The sequence below is a fragment of the Bison bison genome, unplaced genomic scaffold (assembly GCF_000754665.1).
Source record: "Bison bison bison isolate TAMUID 2011002044 unplaced genomic scaffold, Bison_UMD1.0 scf7180017864324, whole genome shotgun sequence".
NCBI lineage: Eukaryota > Metazoa > Chordata > Mammalia > Artiodactyla > Bovidae > Bison > Bison bison.
This window is the reverse complement of record NW_011494896.1, coordinates 10,688,271-10,704,511: the sequence shown is the minus strand read 5'-3', so window position 1 is coordinate 10,704,511 and position 16,241 is coordinate 10,688,271. Positions and strand designations below refer to the sequence as shown.

Below are 16,241 nucleotides of genomic sequence, written 5' to 3'. Positions count from 1 at the left end.
CCACGCACCTATGGACACCTTATCTTTGACAAAGGAGGCAAGAATATACAATGGATTAAAGACAATCTCTTTAACAAGTGGTGCTGGGAAAACTGGTCAACCACTTGTAAAAGAATGAAACTAGAACACTTTCTAACACCATACACAAAAATAAACTCAAAATGGATTAAAGATCTAAACGTAAGACCAGAAACTATAAAAGTCCTAGAGGAGAACATAGGCAAAACACTCTCCGACATACATCACAGCAGGATCCTCTATGACCCACCTCCCAGAATATTGGAAATAAAAGCAAAAATAAACAAATGGGACCTAATTAAACTTAAAAGCTTGTGCACAACAAAGGAAACTATTAGCAAGGTGAAAAGACAGCCTTCAGAATGGGAGAAAATAATAGCAAATGAAGCAACGGACAAACAACTAATCTCAAAAATATACAAGCAACTCCTACAGCTCAACTCCAGAAAAATAAATGACCCAATCAAAAAATGGGCCAAAGAACTAAATAGACATTTCTCCAAAGAAGACATACAGATGGCTAACAAACACATGAAAAGATGCTCAACATCACTCATTATCAGAGAAATGCAAATCAAAACCACTATGAGGTACCATTTCACGCCAGTCAGAATGGCTGCGATCCAAAAGTCTATAAGCAATAAATGCTGGAGAGGGTGTGGAGAAAAGGGAACTCTCTTACACTGTTGGTGGGAATGCAAACTAGTACAGCCACTATGGAGAACAGTGTGGAGATTCCTTAAAAAACTGGAAATAGAACTGCCTTATGATCCAGCAATCCCACTGCTGGGCATACACACTGAGGAAACCAGAAGGGAAAGAGACACGTGTACCCCAATGTTCATCGCAGCACTGTTTATAACAGCCAGGACATGGAAGCAACCTAGATGTCCATCAGCAGATGAATGGATAAGCAAGCTGTGGTACATATACACAATGGAGTATTACTCAGCCATTAAAAAGAATACATTTGAATCAGTTCTAATGAGATGGATGAAACTGGAACCTATTATACAGAGTGAAGTAAGCCAGAAAGAAAAACACCAATACAGTATACTAACACATATATATGGAATTTAGAAAGATGGTAACAATAACCCTGTGTACGAGACTGCAAAAGAGACACCGATGTATAGATCAGTCTTATGACTCTGTGGGAGAGGGAGAGGGTGGGGAGATTTGGGAGAATAGCATTGAAACATGTATAATATCATGTATGAAACGAGTCGCCAGTCCAGGTTCGATGCATGGTACTGGATGCTTGGGGCTGCTGCACTGGGACGACCCAGAGGGAGGGTAGGGGAGGGAGGAGGGAGGAGGGTTCAGGATGGGGAACGCGGGTATACCTGTGGCGGATTCATTTCGATATTTGGCAAAACTAATACAATATTGTAAAGTTTAAAAATAAAATAAAATTAAAAAAAAACATACAAAAAAAATAATAATTAAAAAAAAATGAAAAGAAAAAACAAAGCCTGGGTCCCACCCTCCAGAGACTGTTTTAATTGGGTGTGGCATGTAACCCCACCATTGACGTATTTTAAAGCTGATTCTAAATGTTCAGTTAGGACAGAGAACCACTGGTCTAAGGAAAGGCAGAAAATGCACCTGGACTGAATGCTATGCTGGCTGCCCTTACGTACATTTGCTTACACACTATCCTTTGACATACACAATACCACCAGTCATCCCCACTGTGAGGGAAACTGCCAGGATTCACTCCCCAGGCTTACAGTGGTATAGGGTCCTGCAGGATTCAAGCCCAGCTGCCTTTATACGAGACAGAAAAATGTATTCATCCTTACTAGCCAACTACTGGGCCATTCTCGGTACTTAACAGACATTCTGAGGTGTAGAACTCCAAGCCCCGTTCTCCTTCTGCTGTATCAATGTTGCCTTATTTATTTTTCTATCTAAAAGAATGCACAACAAATGGCTGTGATTAGTACCATTTCCATCTATCTTTCAGGCCCACAATGGGTCACTCGGTCCTCTGGACTCCCAGTGACGCTCCTTCTGGATTCTCACCCTCCCATGATGACCTGCCTGGCCATGAAGATGCCCTTGGCTCCTGATGGCCTTCCCTTTCCTACCATGATGGAACCCCAGGCTCCTCTGAACCTTGCTTTGTAGTGCGGATGTGGGCCTTTGCCACCAAGCACCCTTCCTGAGGGCTCTTTACCCACTCCTTAACAACTCTTCCCCGCTATCCCCCCACTGACCTCACAGCCTCTAGTGTCCATGGCTGGTGAGTCTCCTTCAACCTGAAGTCTTGGATTCTAACTTTTCTTTAAGGGTCTAGAAATCAGGGGATGTACTGTTTTTGTTCCTAACATGATACCTTCCCAGGAGTCAAATTGTGCAGTGAATCCAGGAATCTTTCCCTAATGTTGGGTGTGGGGCACAGGTAGGAATCAGTCCCAGTGCTGCCCCTGAGAAGAGGCCAGGCTGGCAGCGGAGACCGCAACAACAGGCAGTGATGAGGAAAATGACCAGCTACAGCACAGTGAGGACAGCTATTATTTCATAATAACGTTAAATGGTGTATAATCTATAAAAACGCTGAGTTGCTACGCTGTAAACCTGAAACTAATGTTGTAAATCAACTCTACCTTAATAATAAAGAAAGAATAAAAAGAAGGAAGGAAGGATGGAAAAAAGGAAGAACAAGCAGGAGTAGGCCTGGGGTGAATTCTGGCATGCTTACTGTCCAGATGGGAAAACTGAGGTCCAAGCAGGGGACTGCCCTCAAAGTCACCCAGCAAGGGTAGCAAGCGGGCCAGGGCGGTTGTCACCAAACATCTGCCTTCTGAGGGGGCTGACTGCACTGTGAACCTGTGAGTCACTCAGTCGTGTCTGACTCTCTGCAACCCCATGGACTATTTGCCCCACCAGGCTCCTCTGTCCATGGGGATTCTCTAGGCAAGAATACTGGAGCGGGTGGCCATTCCTTTCTCCAGGGGATCTTCCGGACTCTGGTATCGAACCTGGGTCTCCCATAGCGCAGGCAGATTCTTTACCATCTGAGCCACCAGGGAAGCCCGACTGCACCGAGACCCCTTTACTCCAGAGGGTGGTGGCCATGCTGGGTGTGGAGGACTCTTGGCTGCCTCACCCAATTCTTTGGCGGGGTTGGGGTGGGGGGTGAATTCTGTCCCTGTCCAACAGGGCACTTTGATATTGCAGAAAGGCATTAACCATCTGGAGTGTCTGAAGAGAAACAAGCCCATGATGAAGTTACAAAATCATTAACAGAAGCCTGGAGCAGATGGGCTGTGAGACGGTGGTGGTGGGTGGGTTGGGGTTGGGGGAAGGGGGGTGTCCAACAGAGAAGGCTGGGGGAGGGCTCCTAGGAAGGGGCGGTAACCACGCTGCTGAGACTTGCAGCTGAGGTGTATGCTTGGCCTGGGGCCCGAGTCTGACCAATTTTCCCTCCAGGGGGTGCAGGCAGGAGCTGGACCCAGGAGTGGGCCACCTGCTTTCTCATTCCAGCATCTCCTTTTCTTTCTAGATAATAATCTGCACCTTCAACTTTCCAGTCTCTCTTTCTCTTTAAGGCTCAGGCTCTGTGAAGTGGCTGAGCTCCAAGGAAAGGAAAGGGCAGGCTTTGGCGCGGCAGAGAGGCTGGGATGTCTTTCCTGACAATTTTCTGGGCTGCAAACCCCATATCTCCTAAGTACATAACTTCTGAAGAGCTCAAAGCAGGTGGGGAGGACAATCAGGTGCCACAGGGCAAACCGGGGCCCTTGGATGGGCACTCAAAGTCCTGTTTTTCTGCATGCAAAGCGACAGAGCAGCTGCCTTCCTGCCCCCGCGCCCTGCTGTGCGGCTCCTGGTCATTCATCCAGGGCAGTGCCAGGGGTTGCAGTCTGGGCCGAGGCTGGTTAGAAGGAGGTCTCCTGACCCCTGGAATACAGACTCAGACACAGAACTCTGGGGGAAGGAGAGGGTGGAATGACTAGAGAGAGTAGCACTGAAATACATGTTACCATATGTAAAATAGATAGCTGATGGGAAGTTTCTATATAGTGCAGCAGGGAGCTCAGCCTGGCGCTCTGCAACAATCTCGAGGGGCGGGATGGAGTGGGAGGTGGGAGGGAGGTTCAAGAGGGAGGGGATATGTGTATACCATGGCTGATTCGCGTTGATATATGGCAGAGACCAACACAACATTGTAAAGCAATTATCCTCCAATTGAGAAAAAAAGAAGGTAGGTCTCCTGACCCCAGACTAGGGGGCTCCCTGTGCTCTTCTCCACAGACTCAGGAATCATAGAAGTCAGCCCTTCCAGCCCCTATTTCCTAGTCACAGTGCCCAGTGCCCACCGTGGAAAGTCCACAGGCTTGGTCTGAGAGCCATGATGACACAAGGGGGTAGGAACTGGCATCCCAAGGCTGAGCAGCTTCCCTGAGGGTGGCAGGGGCTTTCACCACTGAGCTCCAGCCCCACTGTGTACCTAGCTGCCTCTTAGACATGCCCACCTGGATTTTCTGTGGATACCAGAAGCCTCACAAAGAGTTCCTCTTCCCCAGATCCTGCTGTGACTTCTCAGCCACCCATCTGCGTGAGCCCACAAGGCAGCCCTGACTCAGCATCCCTAACATTTTTCTCAACTGTCTCCTTGAACCTGTCCCTGTAGGAACTCCTGGAGCTCAGGGCTTACCCCGACTCCCCCAGCATCCTCACGTGGCTCCCTGCCTCCTTTCTGTCCACCTGCCACTTCAGTTTGCAGGCTGATTTTCCTGAAGCAGTGCTGCCTGCTCTGACTACTGTGTGCAATCCAATCTCAACTTCAATCCCGCCTCTCCCCACACTCTATGCTCCGGCCGTCCTGACACCACGGGATCCGCCCTCCCCTGCCCTGCCTTTGCTCTCCTTATACCACCCTTCTTCACTTTTTTCACTTTCTCTGCATTCAATCTATGAGTCACTGCCTCTATCCCCAAACCTCCACTTTGCCAGCTCTCTTCTTGGGGCTTCTGGTCCCTTGCACAGACCACCATTCTATCATGTAATCAATCATGTAATGATCTGCTTTGGATTTGGCCCTCCTCCCTAGTGCTCTCAAGGTGAAGATCACTGGACATCGATATGCATAAAAAGAACCTCAACTCTTATCTCGAAACACAGATGAAAAATTAACTCAAAAGCGGTCACAGACAAATGGACTGTGACTCAGCAATACAAGCCAACTAGCTACTGACACACAACACAGAAGCCCCAAAGCATCCTATTAAGTGGAAGAAGCCGGCCTCAAAAGGTCACATGGTGTATGATTTTACTTATACAACATTCTGGAAAAGACACACCTATAGATACAGAAGTCAGACCAGTAATTGGAGAGGCTGGGGATAAGACTGGCTACAAAGAGACTGGAGGAATATTCTGGACTGACAGAAATATTCAATATCTTGATGTAGTGGCAGTCAGATGACTATATAAAGATTATAGAAATTCGTGTAACTGTATACCTAAAAAGCATGACTTTTACTGCACATAAATTATGCCTTCATAAACTGGAAAAAACCAAGATTGTGATTATGTCATGAATAATATAATACACTGGGTTATGACCAGTTTTATATATATTGTTGTGAAACTTTTGTTTCATTTGTGTGTGTGTGTGTCTGTGTGTGTGAGAGGCAGAGAGAGAGAGAAAGGAACTGGAAGGTGATATAAAGTGTACCTTCATAACGTGGGTTATGATGAAACTTGTTTGTGAAAACCGCTGCCTGGTTTGTGATCTCTGTGGCCGCGGTGACCCAGCTCCTGTCCCTCTGTGTTCACTGCCGAGCACATGGCGGGTGCTGGGGGTACTGCGGAGGAGGGGCCGAGGGAGGAAGGGATGAACACGTCCTGAGCATTCTACTACATCCTAGGCCTGTACACCCACCAGCCCTTTTAACTCATATAGCAGTTCTACAAAGCAGCCATCGTTCCGTTAGGCAGATAGGAAACAAGAGACTCAGGAGACTGAGGACTTGCCCAGGACACACGGCCAGGGAGTGGAAAGCTCACTCTCTTTCCCCTGCACAGGCTGCTGAGAGCTGGAACAGCAACAAAAGGCTGTTTCATAGCTTTCACAAGTTTGAGAATCCCTGAAGCAGCCTTTTAAAATAGTGCTAGGCAGCTTGCTTGGCAAGACAGAGCTACCACCTGCTGAGCACACACTTCCTGCTTTTATAATGCTTTGGCTAACACACAGTAGCATTTTATTTATTTTTAACAAATTATATAGAAAAGTATAGAGAATGATACTACTGTGCTGATTCTTTACCTGCATTACCTCACTTGATGTCTATATAAGCACCCTGCCGGACAGATGCTATTATTTCTGTTTTACAGATGAGGAAACCGAGGCTCAGGAAGGTTAAGAGATTGCTCAAGATTACAGAGCTAGTCACTGGAGGAGCTGTGATCTGAATCCAGTCGGTGTGAGTCCAACACCTCTCACTGTTTCCCCTTCCCACCCTGAGGCCCTAACATGAGTGGAAGGTGCACATTCCCTTATTCTCTGCCCAGATCCGACTGGGGTAGGTCTTTTGGCAGCTAGTCTGGGGCTGGCCTGGGACTCTGCCCACTCACATCTGAGGATATGGGGATTGGATCCTGGATGGCCTGGAGCCCCTCCATAGCTGACACACCACAAGTCTAAACCCTACTGTTTCAATAGCAACCCATGATCCCTAATGACAAAGCAGCAAAATACAAAAAGCCAGGTTTTTTTTAAAAAGCCAGATTAGAAAAGATGAATGAGAATTACAAACCGGACCATGAAACAGGAGATAAAAGAAACTCCACCACTGTCTGAACAAATCATTTGTCCTAAGCAGGAGAATTTCCAAGTCTGCCTCTCGACTCAAAAAGAACCAAGAAAAAAGATCAGCCCATTTCCCTCTCTGAGAAAACCAGGAAATTATCCCAGGCAGATCCTCGGACCATCTGCCTGGGCAGGGAAAGTCAGGGGGCCTGGGAACTTGGGAGGTGGCTGGAACTCTCTCCTCCCTGAAATAAGTCTGTGGCCCAAATGAGGGGTGGTGGATCTTAAAGCCCAGCCTGGTACCATGTGGAGGGCAATCCCAGTCTAGAGTCTGAAAATCACCCCGTTGCAACCTTTAATTGTAACAAAGGAAATAGAATTCTCTGAGAGTGAGTGTCCTGTAAGCAAGGGCAGTTAAGACATTGCTCTGGAGTCCTCCTTTAAAACTATGTCCTTTAAAACCATTCCCACAAGTCTCAAGAGACACAGCTACTGCCTGGTGAGTACTTATTAGGTACTTGCTATTAGACACATTTGCTCAGTTAATCCTTGTAACTTCCTTTGAGGAAAGCATTCTCTCCACTTCATAAATGAGAATCTGAGGCTCTAAGAGGCAGGTGACTTGCCCAAAGAAATGTGTGGCGGAGCCAGGATTCAAGCCCAGGCCCATCTGACTGCCATGCTCTGAATGACCTTGGGAATTCAGCAGTCAAACCCCTTGCAGAGGTTTGGCACTTGTCCTCTCCTACCTCTTACCAGGTGCTCTCATACCTGCCACCTCATTTTGATTCTGACATGCATGACCAGTGAGTGTGCAGAGAACCAACATTTCCTGAGCACTGAGGACATGTCCCGAGCTATGCGAGGCATTTTCCTGTAGATTATGTCACTGCAACACCACACTGAGGCTGTGAGGCAGGTACAATTATTATCTCTATTTTCTGGATTATAAAACTGAAGCACAGAGCAGTGAAGACAGCTGCTTAAGATCACACAGCTAGCAGTAGCAGAGCTAGAATTCCAAGTGAGGCCTCTCTTCAAAGCCTGTGCTGCCCAGGGACTTCCCTCGTGGTCCAGTGGTTAAGAGTCCACCTTGCAGTGCAGGGGATGTGGATTTGATCCCTGGTTGGGGAACTAAGATCCCATGTGCCGCGGGGCAACTAGAAAGTCCATGCACTGCAATGAAAGATCCCACGGGTCAGGCCTGCAGCCAGGTAAGTAAATATTTTTTTTTTTAAATTACACCTATCTTAAAAAACCCCTGTGCTCCCTTCGAAAACAAAGAAGCATAAATAGGACTCGAATAAACAGAGACCTGTGATGATTCTGAGAGGCAGTATCTTAAAGCTGTTCTTCCCTGGTGGCTCAGACAGGAGATCTGCCCACAAGGCAGGAGACCCAGGTTCAATCCCTTGGCTGGGAAGATCCGCTGGAGAAGGGAGTAGCAATCCACTCCAGTATTCTTGCCTGGAGAACTCCATGGGCAGAGGAGCCTGGCAGAATACAGTCCATGGGATCGCACAGAGTTGGACACGACTGAGTGACTAACACTTTCACTTCACTTAAAAATTAATTATAGTTGTTATGCTATTCTAATCCCACTCCCAAAAGTATTTTTTCAAAAGATTAAAAAAAAAAAGGATTAAAATCTTATTTTGGAAAAATTGGTGATAACCTAAAAGAGTATTTGAAAAAGTATATTTTAGTATAATGTATGAAATCAGACTGTGAGGCAATGACATTTCAGACTGTGGTGTTAAGACAATGAAAAGGGGAAGGAATTTTGTAGTAACCATGTTGAATAGACTGATTATCAATTAAAAAAAAAATATTGATCCTTACAACAACTCTGGGATGTAGGCAAGATAGATCACATTATCTTTATTTCACAGACACAGTGAGAATGAATCCCTGGCCCAGGGCTTTGTGTCCATTCTTGACCTCTGAGTCATGGCCTCTGGGAGGTTCCAGGTTTGGACACTGCTCAGAGGACTAGTCCTTTGGAGGCAGCCTAAGGTCTTCTCTAACCCAGGTCCTGAACAAGAGACTGAACCCAGATGCAGAGGTCCTAGTTAATAGCCCACACACTAACAGAGCCTTAGAACAAGCAAGGGCTCTTTCTGTGCAATTTCCTACATTATTGCCCACTAAGCCTCCATAATGAAGGTATTTTACATGCAATCTACTCCTTTTACACACCGAGGACCAGTTGTTTTAACAATCAAACTACAAGGCTTTGATAATTATTTATCTTTTTATCCATCCATCCATCTATACATCTATCATGTCTCAGCTCTGCTCAGAGCCTAGAAATGATACTCCAAGTAGCAACGAGCACACCTGACTCCGGATCGTGGTTTTTAAACCTTAACTCCTACAAAAACAAACTATGGTTTCCTGGGGAAACTGGTGATTCCAGGACTTTGACAGGAAAAATTCAAGGTGAGCCTGGAACATCTCTTTCCAGACAGCAAAGAAGACATCAAAGATTAACGTGATCAAGTCAAAAGAATGCAGATCTCAAAAGCTGTCATCACAAGGAAAAATTTTTTTCATAACTATGTGATCATTCCACAATATATACAAATATCAGATCATAATTTGCTGTTTTTCTTGTTTAGTTGTTAAGTCGTGTCTGACTCTTTGAGACCCCATAGACAGTAGCCTGCCTGTCCATGGGATTTTCCAGGCAAGAATACTGGAGTGGGTTGCCATTTCCTACTCAGGGAGGTCTTCCCAACCCAGGGATTGAACCCATGTCTCTTGTTATCTTCTGCATTGGCAGGGGCATTCTTTACCACTGTGCAGCTGGGAAGCCCACTTTAGTTACAAGAGGGAAAAACTTAACCTTTTATGGAAAGATCAGGCTGTTATGACCTTATCCAATAATCAAACTTAGCATTCATGGATAGGATAGTAGGATTCTGATAACATATGCCTCCTAATGTGATGCAATTATAAGTACACAACATTGCCAGAAAAGAAATAAAACAAGTTGAACCTAGTTATTGCTAAAATAAATTTAAACGGGTAGAGGGGCTCTATCTAGATTAAATGAATTGCTTAGAGAGATATAATTAAATGCAATGAATGAATGTTGACTGCATCTGATTAAAAAAATATGAGATAATTTTTGACAGTTGGAGAAATTTGAATCTCAACTGTTTAGTAGATAATATTGAGTTCTTGCTATTTTTCTTAGGTATGATAATAGTCTTATGGTTATGGTACAGAATGTTATAATTAGGAGATAATATGCTGAAGAATTTAGGGGTCAAGTGTCAAGACATCTGTAACTTTTCAATAGTTTAGCAAAAACTGTACATGTGTAAAAACAAAATTGTCAATGTGAATCGGTGCATCGGTGAAAGGCTATTCCTTCAATGTTTCTGTATGCTTAAAAATTCTAAGAATATTTTTATTTTGAAGGAAGAGGGAAGAAAAGAGCACTTCTTTCCTGCGACTACAGATGTAAAGTTTAGTCAGAGTGCCTGGCCCTAGTAAATAGCCAGATTCCATAAATATTAGATGTTATTACTACTACTAAGGCGCATTAGCATCTCATGATCTTCTCCTGATGTCTCAGTGCTCTGGAGGATGAAGAAGCTAACCAGGGCTAAGCTAAAATAGCCCACAGTTGGTGGAGGGCAACTGAATGTACATCCAAGTAGTCTTCATACTCAGACGAAACTGCCCACAGGAACCACAAAATTAGGCCTGCCTGTCTCCATGCTGAGATCCAGGCTGGGAGAAGATGGCTGTTTAGGCCTTGTTTTCCCTGCTTCCTTCTGAACTCAGTCTCTGCTACTACAGTAGAAAAGAAACTCCTGTGATGGTTTACCAAGAATGTTAACAAAGAGGGGCCACTTCTGGGCCTCACAGATGTTTATGGGAAGAGGAAAGTGCTTGGGCTTTGGTGTCACCTGGGCTTGCATTTGAATCAGGGTCTGCCACTTCATTAGCTGTGTGGCCCTAGACCAATTCCTGGGCACACGATGGTGATCATAACAACAACAGCAGTAATAATAATGGCTGACGTTTATTGAGCAGTTACTACTATGCTATGCACTTTGTGTGTGCTTAGTTGCTCAGTCGTGTCCGACTCTTTGCAACCCCATGAACTGCAGCCCACCAGACTCCTCTGTCCGTGGGGATTCTCCAGGCAAGAATACTGGGGTGGGTTGCCATGCCCTCCTCCAGGGGATCTCCCCAATCCAGGGATCAAACCCAGGTCTCCCACATTGCAGGTGGATTCTTTACCGACGGAGTGACCAGGGAAGCCCTTTATGCATGTTAATTTCATAGATGAAGATGCTTATTATTATCCCTACTTTACAGACCAACCACATCACGCCCTCTCCTATCTCTGCAGTTTGGCATCTGCTATCCCTCTGCCTGCACTGCGAAGAAAATGCCATTCATCTGCCAGGCCCATTGGCTGCAATTCATTCCTTTCTTCTTTGCATCTCCAGAGCATTTTATTCTTACTCCTTACCAAGGCTCACTTTCCTTAAGTAGACGGTTGCTTGGCCACCCTGTCAGGTCAGGGATCTGTACCCCAGATCTGTACCCCAAGAAGTCAGCAGGCAGGGGAAGGGGGAAAACTTTCTCCCCGTTTAGTCATAGCCATTTTCCTAGTCCCAGACTATCATCTACCAATAGGGAGGTTTACCAATCTCTTCTGAATTTTCAAAACTTTCTATTTTGAAACAGTCTCTTGAATTTTCAGTTTGGAATCTGAGGCACACAGCAAAGCCCAGGTAATTACCTGGAAGTAAATATAAGAACTCCCAAAGTATAGGGGATGCATAGAACACAGCTAGGTAAACTTCAAGGATGACAGCACTCAAAGTGAGTAATGTGTCTCCCAAAAAACTAGAGCAGTCTTCCCCACCTTACTTACACAGCCCACCAGATAAAGAGTCTGGCTCACAGCCCTGGAGACTATCTGGGGATACCGCCCTCCACCTCCCCTTCCTGGCCTCCCCACACCCAACAGCTATATCTTTAGCTCTGCTTTGCCCAGTTCGTATCTCTAAAAGGCCCAAATGCTGTTTGCTCTATTATATGCTCACCAGACAGAGAAGGTGCTTCCCAACTCAGATGACACACTTGGATCTTTGAAGGAGTCAACCAACAGGGCAAAGTCAACCAACAGGGCTGGAGAAGGGAAGTCACCTGACCTGGCTTGCACAGCAAAGCATTCTCTCATCTGGTGTAGATTTCCAACAATCATCACCATCCTCTACCCTCTTCCAGAACCTTCCTTCATCCTTTTGGCTCACCCTTAGGCTTCACCTTCTGGTTTTCCTCAGGCCCAACCACTCTTCCACGGTCTTCCTGCTCCTCACAAGAAAGATAATTTATGAACAAACGTCTTTCAAACCTACCTCCTCATTTCATCCTAACAATAAGCCTCGGAGGTTAGCAGTGAGGAAGCTGGTCCTGTCACACAACCTGTGAAGGACCGGGACACTTGTCATCTATTCCCGGCCATTCACTACAGATTAAACCTCTACCTCCCTGCACTGCAGGAAAAAAAGCAGTGCCTTGAGAGTAAGGAGTCCTTGGGTGGTTTGGGGCAAGTCATTTTACTTCTCTGAGCCTCAGGTTCCTCAACTGTAAACCGATATGGTGACGTCTTCACAGGGTGTGAGTTGAATGAACTCAAATGTGTGACGCCGGGTTCAAAGGATGGGCTCTTTATTTTCTAGTCACAAGGAAAAGATGCTCCGTGCATCTGTAGACATTTGCCCATCTGGGCACTCTCTTACTCAAGTCCTATCAGCGCTGCTGATCCAGGGCCGAGAGGGATCCTTTTCATCTTTCCGTCTCCACCCTTCCCTCCCCAACGCTTTTCGGCTCATTCCACCCAATCCAACTCAGGCTTGCTTCCTTGGCTTCCTTTGCACCCATTCCCCAGCCCCTTCTCCGATCTCACGCGCGTTCCACTTCTTATCTAGAGACCCCGCCCCTCCTTGACCCACCCACCGGACTCCTCCCACAGTCTCGGCCCTTATTATCCGGGCTTTTCAGACTATCGCCGTCCGTCCAGGCTCCTTCCACCAGCTCCGCCCCTTCTTCCCCATAAACGTCCCCTCCCCCGCAGCCACAGGCGTTGCTATTCCCATTGCACGGATGAGAATGGCGAGGCTAGGGTAGGCTAGATGACTTCTCACGGTAGGACAGGTGTCCAGATGGGTCCGTGACCCCTAGCCAGCAGTCCCTGCACCCGACACCCCCGTCCGTGCCGCACCCACCTCCTGCTCTCGCTCAGCAACCTCCCCTCCGCGGGCGGCCAGCGCAGCTTTGCGAGGGGGGCGGAGGGCCGAAGCCCAGCCCAGGGGCGTGGCGGCCCGGGACCCGCCCGCTGCTCTCTGGGACTTGTAGTCCTCCAATAGGCTCTTTGTAGCTCTGCGTTTCGGGCGTCGAACTCCATCTCCCGGGAGGCATTGCAGTTAGCCGGCCCGCTCCCGCCCCGCCCCCACCAGAGCTCAGGCCGGCTGGCCTTAAAGGGGACGCAGCGTGAGTGGCGGTTCGCAGGGTGGCCCCCGCTGGGCTCCGCCCCTTTTCCCGCACCTCGCCCCTCCCCCCAACTTCGCCCCGCAGCCCTGTGGCTACGCAGCTGAGTCGAGCTCCCCAGTTACAGACTTGTGCAGGGCCGGGTGGAGAGGTTGGGCTTTGCAGTGGAAGCAGCATCCCTGCTGTCTGGGACTTGGCGGAGGGCGTCCCCACTCCGGGGGAAGCCAAGGACCCGCCCTGACCTCGCCTGGCCCAGCCTGGCTCCTTCCCGGCCAGAGCTCCCCTCCTTAGGAGCTGACTCCTGAGGCCGGGGCCACCAGGCTTCCGAAGGTAAGGGGACTGGGGCGTGTATGAGGGTTGGGGGAGGGAGTGTCTGAACCATCCTTTTGATGGTTCGAGAGCCCGGACACGCGCGTGGGGCTCTGAGAATCCGGGGCTGGGAGGCGGGAGGTCTGGGTGCATAGTGGGCCTGGCTGTGTGACCTTGGGCGAGTAGCTACCCCTCTCTGGGCCTCCATCTCCTTCATCAATTGTGTACATAGAGACCCCGCCCCTGCCCCCGCCCCCCTCAGGGTTGAGGGCACCGGCGCCCAATATATCATGAAGCTCACCGGCCTTTCGTGGGATCCGCAGACCCAGTCTGGGCTGGGAGCAGGTGCAGTGGTATAACTGGAGGGGGTGGGGTGGGGCCGAGGTGGGTTACAAACTGGGGGCCGCCCGAGAGGCCACCTGCGCTTGGAATGGGCACTGCTATTCTCTGCATTCTCGGCCAGGGCGTACTCCAGCTACAAGAAGCCTTTTGCACGGGAGACCCCGGATATGTCAGCCTGGTGCCCGCCCTTCCAGAAAGCCTGGGGTGGGGTGGGGATGGGGGCGCGGCCACCAGAAGTGTGTGAGGGGTGGCCCCCATTGCTTATGTGTTTCTGAGAAGGGAATATATCCCACCTCCTTCCCTTCTCTTCCTCAGTTCCCCTTCAGTAAAATCGTAGGTGGTTTTTACTGATAACCTCTCCCCACCTCATTTTTTCCCCTCCTTTCTTTCGGGGTGACAGTTTGGTGGCCCAAATGAAGGTCTCCCGGTAGTATGGCAAGGGAATCCTTCCCAGGGCTGCCTTGCATAGAAGTTCAGTTAAAAAAATCCAGAGAGGAATGCTGCTGTCCAGAGGCCTGAGGGACCAGGGATGGAGAGCTTCTGGGTGTCAGGAAGGACAGCTTGGTGCTCCCGTCTCCCCCTCCCACAGGCAGCTCCAGCACCCAGGGGAGCCAAAGGAGGGAGACTGGGTCTGAGGGTCAAAGAGGAAAGGAAATGCGCTTCTCAGTGCTGGGCTGCTGGGCCGGGGGTGGGGGTGATAGGGGGGTGGGTTGCTGTGCTCCGGCATCTGAAGAGATTGAGTGAGACCTTGAAGCACCCTTCCGTGTCCCAGGAGATTCTGTGAGCTTTCTACCTGAGAGTTAACCAGGAACAGTCTTCTTTGTTTGTTTTCTTTTTCTTCAGCTCTGGTTGTTGGAGTCATTTCTAGAATGGCCCATCCAGTGACCTCTGTAGGGGCTCTCTTGGCTGAGGTTTTCAGATTCTCAGGGTTGTGGATATGCACGACTGGATCTGACCAGGGGGCGGTGAATGGACCGAGGGTCAGGCCTGTCCCTGGAAGGAGCTTTTCTAGCGACATCCTTGGTTTTATCTCATCTTGCTGTCATGTCTCTCGGTCACTTGGCACTCCTTCACCTCTGTGCCCGGTCCTGTGCTGGACACTGGGCACAGACAGGGGAATTGGACCTACTTCCTCCCCAAAGAGATCCCCACCTGGTGGGGGAGATGGATATAAAATCAATCTGGTTCCACTGCTGAAGGATGAGAGAAGTGAAGACGGCCTTGGGAGGCCAAAGCCCAGAGACTTGAGTTGCAGGGGGATTTGGAAAGGCTTCCCAGAGGAGGGGTCATGTGACCCGGGTATTGAAAAATGAGTCAGAATTTGCCGGGAGAGAAAAGAGGATGTTTTCTCTTTCCCAGCAGAGAAAACATCCCCAAAGTGTTGAGCAGGAAAAAGCCCACTGCCCAAATTCCTGTAGACTCACCAGCACCAAATGGAGTTTGTCAAGTTCATCTCTAACCCTGCCCCATATTAGCTTAGTGTCACAGAAAAGACTTGAAAGACAGGCTCAGGAGTTTGGACTTTACCTTGAAGGGATTGGGGAAGCCTTGAGGGTTCTAAGCAGGGACATGGCAGGATGGAGTTTATTATCTAATGAGGTTGCTTTGCCAACATTTGCAGGGTGAGTGGGAGAGACCGGGGAGGGATGGGGAAGTCTGAGCTGGGGCCCGGGGAGAGAGTGAGGCAGGGCATTGTGCACACAGGCACACACACAGGGTGCTTTGGGGTTGATGAGTGATGGACAGTGGGTACATTCAGTCTCTATCATGCAGGAACAGAGACTGTCAATACACCGTGGAAAGGCAGAGGGTCACTTAAGAAGGACAGTTAAAGGGACCTGGGCTTTCCAGGGGAGGGGTCATGATTTTCTTCTCATGTGCTTTCCCACTTCCTGGAGCAGGCTGGATGTTGCTGGGACTCCCAGGCTGCCCATACAAGCCAAGGGTGTGGGGAGGAGCCACAGCACTGGCTGGGAAAGGCTAAGGAGTGAGCAGGTGGTCATCTTCCATTTGGGGCTTCATAGACTCCAAGAGGTGGAAAAACACCAGCCTTGATGGTTGTGGCCACAATGGGGGTAGTAGCTGGACTAGATCTGAAACCTGGACTCTGTACTCCTACAGGACACATGCCTCTAGTGGAGGTTGGATTGGGGAAGGGAAAACGGGGATTGGTTAAGAGGCTACTGCACTAGTCCAGGCAAGAGGTAAAAAGGAGCTGATATTGGGCGGGGCTGGAGCTCAGGAGAAAGAAATGGAAATGATGAGTTGGCAGTGAGGGTTAATGGATGAA

At 48.5% G+C, this 16,241-nt stretch overlaps 2 protein-coding genes across 3 annotated transcripts in view; one reads left to right on the top strand and one right to left on the bottom strand.

The window, feature by feature from the left end:
• The window catches only part of KCTD21 (potassium channel tetramerization domain containing 21), a 20,313-nt gene extending 7,197 nt beyond the window's left edge, over positions 1 to 13,116 (bottom strand). The window contains exons 1-2 of one of the 2 annotated variants that reach the window (XM_010853229.1): positions 13,039 to 13,090; positions 5,705 to 5,834 (exon numbers count right to left, since the gene is read on the bottom strand). The gene's annotated coding sequence lies outside the window, so the exon portion shown is untranslated. Of the gene's footprint in view, positions 1 to 5,704; positions 5,835 to 13,038 lie in introns of both variants that reach the window. The other variant, XM_010853228.1, reaches the window with a different exon arrangement.
• A 278-nt stretch (positions 13,117 to 13,394) lies between these two features.
• USP35 (ubiquitin specific peptidase 35) overlaps positions 13,395 to 16,241 on the top strand; it is a 66,953-nt gene continuing 64,106 nt past the window's right edge. Inside the window, exon 1 of the mRNA XM_010853254.1 lies at positions 13,395 to 13,630. The gene's annotated coding sequence lies outside the window, so the exon portion shown is untranslated. The remainder of the gene's footprint in view (positions 13,631 to 16,241) is intronic.